This window comes from Castor canadensis, chromosome 11 (assembly GCF_047511655.1).
Source record: "Castor canadensis chromosome 11, mCasCan1.hap1v2, whole genome shotgun sequence".
NCBI classification, from domain to species: Eukaryota; Metazoa; Chordata; class Mammalia; order Rodentia; family Castoridae; genus Castor; species Castor canadensis.
The window spans coordinates 132,523,608-132,531,023 of record NC_133396.1 but is presented as its reverse complement, the minus strand read 5'-3'; positions in this window follow the sequence as shown (position 1 = coordinate 132,531,023).

Below are 7,416 nucleotides of genomic sequence, written 5' to 3'. Positions count from 1 at the left end.
ACTTCACTACTAAGATATGTACCTTTCTTAAATAACTTTTTGTTTGCCCTGGAGTTATTTTTCTTTCCCTTGAATTGCCATAGCCTCAGCACTAAAACATCTATGAAAAGCGTTCTCTTGATTTTTGTTTCTGATTAATCTTATCAGGCAAGTTATCATCAGTAGTCTATTTGTTCCTTTTTTTCTGGAACATTCATTCCTTGGTGTTCGCATTCTTACGTTGTCTGGGTTTTCTAGACATGCCTTGTGGCTGTGTCTTAGGAATTCTTTTCACCATTATTTCCAGGAATCCTTTCATCACTTTCCATGTTGGAAAAGTCCCTTGGCTTGATGTCTTCTTAGTTTTTTTACTCCATTATTTGATGAAGTATATCTTTCCACAAAAGAGGGAATCACAGATATATACTTTGAGATTTCATGTATGTGATTTGACTTTGCGCTTTCTCTTCTGATTGATTTTGTAAATGGAGCATAGATTTCTGGGCTGGAATTAACTTCCTTTCAGAAGTCTTGATGTCACATTGTACCTTCCATATGTGAGCTCATTTATGTGTCTAGAGGTGCTGTAGTATCAACTGTTCTTATCCAGTATCCCTCAGTTTCACAATCATGTACTAATTTTTCATTATTATGTTACCTCTGCAATGTGTATTTTCTTTTTTCTGGTGGTATTGGAATTTGAACTCAGGGCCTCCAGTTTGCAAGGCAGGTGCTCTGCCACTTGACCCACTCCACCAGCCCTGCAGAGTAAGTTTTCATTTATTTTTCCAACAAATATTATTGACTATTGTCAGCATGCTAGGCTTTGTCCTAGATGTTGGGGGAAATAGATACTGATAGGATCCTAATTGGTACATTGGGTAAATAAAATCCAGATCATAAGCATCAATAAAATTTATACCCCAAATTCAATTAATATTGGTTGTCTTGAAACATACAATCATTATGCCTATTATCTGAATGTTCTAAGACCTTATAAAAAGGTATTGTACTTGTGATAAGAAAAATATCAATGTACTTTTCTTTTTACTTTTTTTGACAGCGTTGAAATTTGAACTCAGGACCTCACACTTGCTAGCAAGGTGCTCTACCACTTGAGCTATACCACAGCCCTCTTTTACTTTAGTTATTTTTTGAATAGAGTCGGGTGTTTTTCCCTAGGCCAGTCTCAGACCAAGATTTTTCTACCTATGTCTCTCACATAGCTGGGACCACAAGTCTGTATTTCCACTTCCCAGTCTTTTCCTTGAGATGGAGTTCTTGCTAACTTTTTTGCCTAGACTTGCTTTGAACCACAATTCACACAATCTCTGCTGCCTGAGTAGCTGGAGTTGCAGGCACAAGCCATTGAGCCCGGCCTTAATGTACTTTTCTTATTCCAAAAATAAAGTTGTAAAAAATCCACCTGTAACCAGAAAGAATAACCTACAACTACTTCCAATCCCTTAGCATGATTTAATTTTTGGTTTTGGGCAAAGTATTTGGGTTCAAATACTGTGTAATAAACTTAGAGATAATTAATCACCAGAAAACACAGAGACAATCCTGTTATCAGGATAAATTCATGATCCAAAATTCATTTACTATTGCATTAATGTTCGTAGAACATTTCAAAAAAAAATTTCAGAAGTAAAGCCAGATACATGATAAAAATGTTAGAATTTCAGCTTTCCTACTATGTGGCATACAGCTAATCTTTCTGATATAAAACTTTATTGGTTTCAACAGCTAATATTTCCAAAGGCAGTTACAGGAGGGCTTTTAACTTTTTTTGATATCTGAATCTGAATTTTAATTGGGATGTTACAAAAATCTGAAATTGTACTGATTAGAAGTAATCTAATTAGTATAAGAGCCATCATTTTAAAATTAGCATCTATGGATGATGCCGTTTCTGTGTGTCAGATCCAGGGATTCGGAAATGAAACTGCATTCACTTTAGCAGAATACCTCAGAAAGCTGAGCTGATGTGCCTACTGAGGGTGTAGGGGTCGTGCAACCCTCAGTGAAGGTAAAGTGAGTCTCTTAAGGGTTGGCCAGACCATCAACTGGTTTTTAAAAATGGCAATTTTCCTCCCCTCAGAAAATTCATTACTTTCACCTTCAACTTGACTCTAAATTAGCTCACTGGCTAGTTTCCCTATTAGTAAAATCCTAGACTGCTATAATTTTTAAAGCCCCATCATTTCACTGTTACAAAAACTTACTGAATACCATGCTCAATATTTCCCTTTACAATCAAATTGAAAAGCATACAATATGCATTTATGTGCATTATTTCTTGAAATTCATTGTGTCACAATCATTTTAAAATCCAGCATTAGAATGTTCAAAGTTAACCTGATCGTTACTGAAATTTTTCCCCAAAAGAAAACTTAGATTTTCTTTCCGTGTGCTTGATGAGTGAAACAAAGCTAGGAATAAAATCCGATGCGTTTTTTAAGAACTCAAAGTTTCAGATATAATTAAAATAATATGAAACAGGCAAATGACTCAAAATCAATCTTGATATTGTCCTTGTGAAATAGTACATATAAAATATGAAGACTTGAGATGAGGAAGTAGATGGACAATTCAGTTTTCTTTTATGAACTGTGCCAAACATCAGCTCCCCTTGACCATATTAAAACTCAGGTTGGATTCATTGCCACAGAGTGTGTATGCTAGATAAGAATAGATTTCATTTCCCCCATATTTTGATTAGTGATTCTGATATTTTACAAATCGTCAGAAAAAAATCATCCAAAATAGTCATGGAAAATACTTTCTGAAATACCAACAAATTTGGTTTTTATTTCAGTCATAATTCACACATCTTTAGTTGTTATTTTCTTGTATTTAGGAAAATAGCATCTTGTCCAACCTGATATTGTAATAGAAAAGATTATTTGATATATAATTTGGTTAACTTCTAGCTTTTTCTGTCAAATTTAGAACCACTTGAACATTGTGGTTTCTAAATTTAGTCAAACCCTTTGAGCTTTAAGTTCCGTTTGGCACTGGCTGAACATGAACTGCTGCTTTGAAAAAAGAATTCCCTTGGCGCTATGAGAATCTAGATGTGTGCAGCCCAGACCTCCTCTTATTTAAAAGAAATATATTCACTTTTATTTGAAAGTTGGGAGTTCCAAGAGGATAAATAATAAAATGTTAAACTTTAAAGAAATGGGTCATATTTAAAACAGTTCTCGAAGCAGAATTAGGCCATTGGGTTTAGGAAATGGTATTTCTTTTTCTGGGGGGGTGATATTCTTTAAACGAAAAGAAGGAAGGTTCATTTTAGTTACTTTAAAAAGTGCTTTCTTTGACTTAGCTTGGCAAATTAAAGCAAAATCTGTGCATTGTGTTGCCCGTGGTTTGATGTTACTTTAGAAGGATTGAGCGCAACATTTTTTTTTTCATGAAGGGTAAATTCTCCACAGAATAAGACAGAATCAAGGCATACATTTCTGTAAGTCAGATAGACTAATTTTTCTCTTTTCACATATTGGTTATAAATTTCTTGTGAAATTATAATAAAAAAATAACACATAGACACATCAGGTTTCTAGCATATAATCATTGCTTTAATATCATTCCCCAGAGATGGACATTGCTGTTATTCCCAATTATGAGACTGTGCCTCCAAGTGCATACTAAGTGTTCAAGTGTCACATAGCTCACATCCAGGTAGCCTCAGAACCAGAACTGTCTGTCCCCAGGATTTGCCCTTCTCACTCCTCCTGTGCAGTATCTCAGTGGCTAGGCTAAATTTAAAAACCACAATGTTTAGAGATCCAAGTTTTCTCCACAGTCTGCCCACATCAAGCAAGCTAGCCTGTGTTTACACAGCACAGACTGTTTTCCCGACTGTGTTCTCATTCTTTACCTACCTATGCTGAAAACTTATGTAAATCCCACACACCTAATGTTCCAATTGTGATTTAACACAAGGTTGTAAAGTCCAGGAAGTTTTCCAAATAAATCTTGCTGTCCATGAAACTGCATTTTCTGTTTGCTTGCTTAGCACTGTCTCCCTGGGAGTGCACACACACACACACCCACCCCTTCACATGGCTCCTTGCATTTCTGGTTCCAGCACCTACCCCTTCCCCTGATCTCCAGAGTCTGGGTTGAACATTCTTAATTTATGCATTCAGCACCTAGCATTCTCTACCATATTTCATTGATAACTTGCCTAGCCATATGCCATATCATATATGGTTTTAGTCTTAGGTTTTTACTGTTGTTTCCTTCCTAAGGTTGATGGAGCGCTGAGAGATTTGTGATCCTAATGGAAAGAAATTGTTCAATAATCATGGGCCCTCCCTTGAAAGGAGGTAGTTGCCTCTCACTTTTCCTGTATTACCTTTCTCATAGCACTTACCAGACCTTCTTATAGTGTAGACATAATAGTGGGTACTCAAAAGTGTGTTGAGTTGTGTTAAATTCATAAGCACTTACCATTGATGACCTTGTACATGTTTCTTACAGTAACAAACTGAATGGGAAGTACACAAATTGCCTCCATTTTAGTTAGATTATACATGACATTTTGGGGAAGTGAAAAATATACAAAATTGCAAGGGCAATAATTTGTTGAGTTGTTGGAGACTGAAATTTCAACAAAATGATGTATTCCCAGCTTATCCACTATTTAACTCTGTATCCTTGGGATCTATTCTGTGTCTTTAAGTTATTGTTACTGCCTATCATAAAATATAGTGAAAAACATGATAGCTCTTTCTTATACTCTTCTCTAGCAGACTAAGCAAAATCACCAATGTCACAGTTTCTTGTACATTGGAAGTTTTAAAAATTAAACTTGAATGAGAATAAAGGGAAGGAGGATGATAATAACCAAAACTTAACAAATTTGCAACACTGTGTCACTCTAATACTTTTCATTTTCATACACTCCAATATATAAACTCTTTCTCTCCACAGAAGTAGCTGACAGAGAGGGCTAATGCTTACGTACACATAGGAAGCTATCATTCCAATTTGTAAGAAGAATAAAATTAAAAAGTTGGCATATAACTGCAGTCATATCAAGAAATCTGCCTACCCATCCTTCAGATCAGCTGAAATTTCCTCTCCCCTCCCATCCCTTTTCAAGTTTTTAATGTTTCTTTTGAAGCCTGGAGCATACTGGCTTTTTAACAGTATTAACTATCAGCTTTTGTCTACTGGTTTTGTTTGTTCCTGAAAAAAGCAGGTTTTCATGGAAACTTACTTTGGTGAGTAAACAGTATTTAGAACATCATTTGCTCAAAGTAGGCACTCAACATTTACTGACTGAGAAAATTAATGAGTGTGTTCTACATCATGTAAGTGTGTCTACTCAGTTATACAGCTTTGACTTACATTTCAGGGAAAGAGTATAAAAGAAAAGGATCAGGACTGAAATCTGTTCTAACTTCAAGCTTCTTCTCTTTTTTGGGTCATCTTGTCTAAAATTTCCAAAGTAGTCTGAATATAGCAGCTCCGATCTCTACTTATCAAAGAGGAAAAATGTGGGGGTGGGAGTGTAGTGTGCAGACGGGCCTGGATTCCATCTCCAGCTCTGCAAAGAAGGAAAAATGTAACTCACAAAATGAGATGAAAACCACCCAAAGATACCAAATCTGAAAAATAATTGGCAAATATACACAAGACTATTCCATATTTACCTGGAGGAGGGGCATCATGGGGAGACTGGAGAGAATTTAGTTTCTTCTATTAGATACAAGGCAATGTCTACTTCATTTGCTATTATAGAGTGTGATGCGTGGCCCATGCTCAAGAAATACTTGCTAATTAACTATTTTAATTGTTCTTTTGTATAAGTTTTCACAGAGCAAATATTATTTTTTTGAGTCAGAAAAATAAACAAAAATACTAGAAAAATCTGCCATCTGGCATATTGTTGGATCTCCATAAATATTTGTTGAGTGACGGAACCCAAGCAAAGAACATAAAAATCAGTCATGCAAACTGTGAAACATGAGTCACTGTGCTTCAGCAGCATGAAAACCACAAGTTTTTCATCAGGATTGAATTGAAAACCTAATGCAGGCATGAGCAGACAATCTGTGACCCAGCCCTCCCTGCTCTTGCTGAAGAGACCAGGACTTCACAGCAGCAGCTCCTTCCATCCATCTCTGCTCCACTCCAAAAGTATCTTTGCCTCTGTGTATTGACTTCTTTTTTCCTATAGAGTTAGTGGAAGAAATGCCACTTTCTGTCTCAAAAGCTAATTCCTGCTTCTACTCCCCTCATTCTAATCCTTTCCGTCCTGCTCCAGTGCCCAGTTCTGTTCTGTTCTGGAATACAACTCTTTGCTGTGGTGGCTACCATTTGGCTTACAACCGTGCATGACTCACATCTTCTACAAACACATACACAAACTCCCAGCACCTGACTAGCAGTAGCTCCTGCTACTGTCCCTTGACGAACTTTTCTTCATCTTCCAAGTTAGTCACTGAGAGCTTGGATAGTCCTTGAAACCTGTAGGGAAACTAACAAGGTAGGATAATGAAACCCATCAAAAACTGGCTAAAAAACAGGGAGGTAGGGGCAAGAAAAAGCAGCAGAGGAGGTGAATTAAATCATAGCACATTGCATGCATGTATGAAAATATCACAATGAAACCCTTTGTATAATTAATATATGCTAATAAAAATAAATAAATAAATACCAAAAGGGCTGGGGTATGGCTCAAGTGGTAGAGTTCCTGCCTAGCCAGCACAAGGCCCCAGGTTCTATCCCCAGTTCTGTAAAAGAAGAAAAAAGTTACAAATATATTTTTGCATAGGGACGTTGCTTTTGAAAACACATTGCTTTTGTTTTATTTATTTATTTATTTTTGCATTATTGGGGCTTAAACTCAGGACTCTTTTTATGTTAGGTTATTTTTTATGCAAGGTCTCACTTTATGCCTGGGGTCAGCCTTAGACAGCAGCCTTCCTTCTTATACCTCTCATATAACTGGGATTACAGATATGATCCTCTGTTCTCAGCAAACAAACAAAAAAAGTGTACCACTTTTCAATCAATTACTTGATATGGGATACTTGCGTTTCATTTTGCCTTTGTCTCATCTCTTCTTATTAGTTTTAACTTGGCTTACTTTGATGACACACATGTGATCACCTGGAGTATGTGAGTTATCACTGCATCTTCCTCTCCTCTGAGATACTTATTGCTCCTCTATGGCTGATACTTTTTTTTAAAATTACCTTTATTACTTCTCTTTATTCTTTCCAATTATATTCCCTCACCCAATCTTTGAGATATAGATTCAAAGCTTTGCTTATAGTCTTTGTCTCTTCTCTTACCATACTCACTTCCTTGGCAGTGTCACTCATCCCTATATTGGTGATGCTGAGTGTACCTGTGTACTCTTCACTCTCCTGGGGTGCCAGTGATGCATTTCTAAGTGTGTCTTCTACTTCT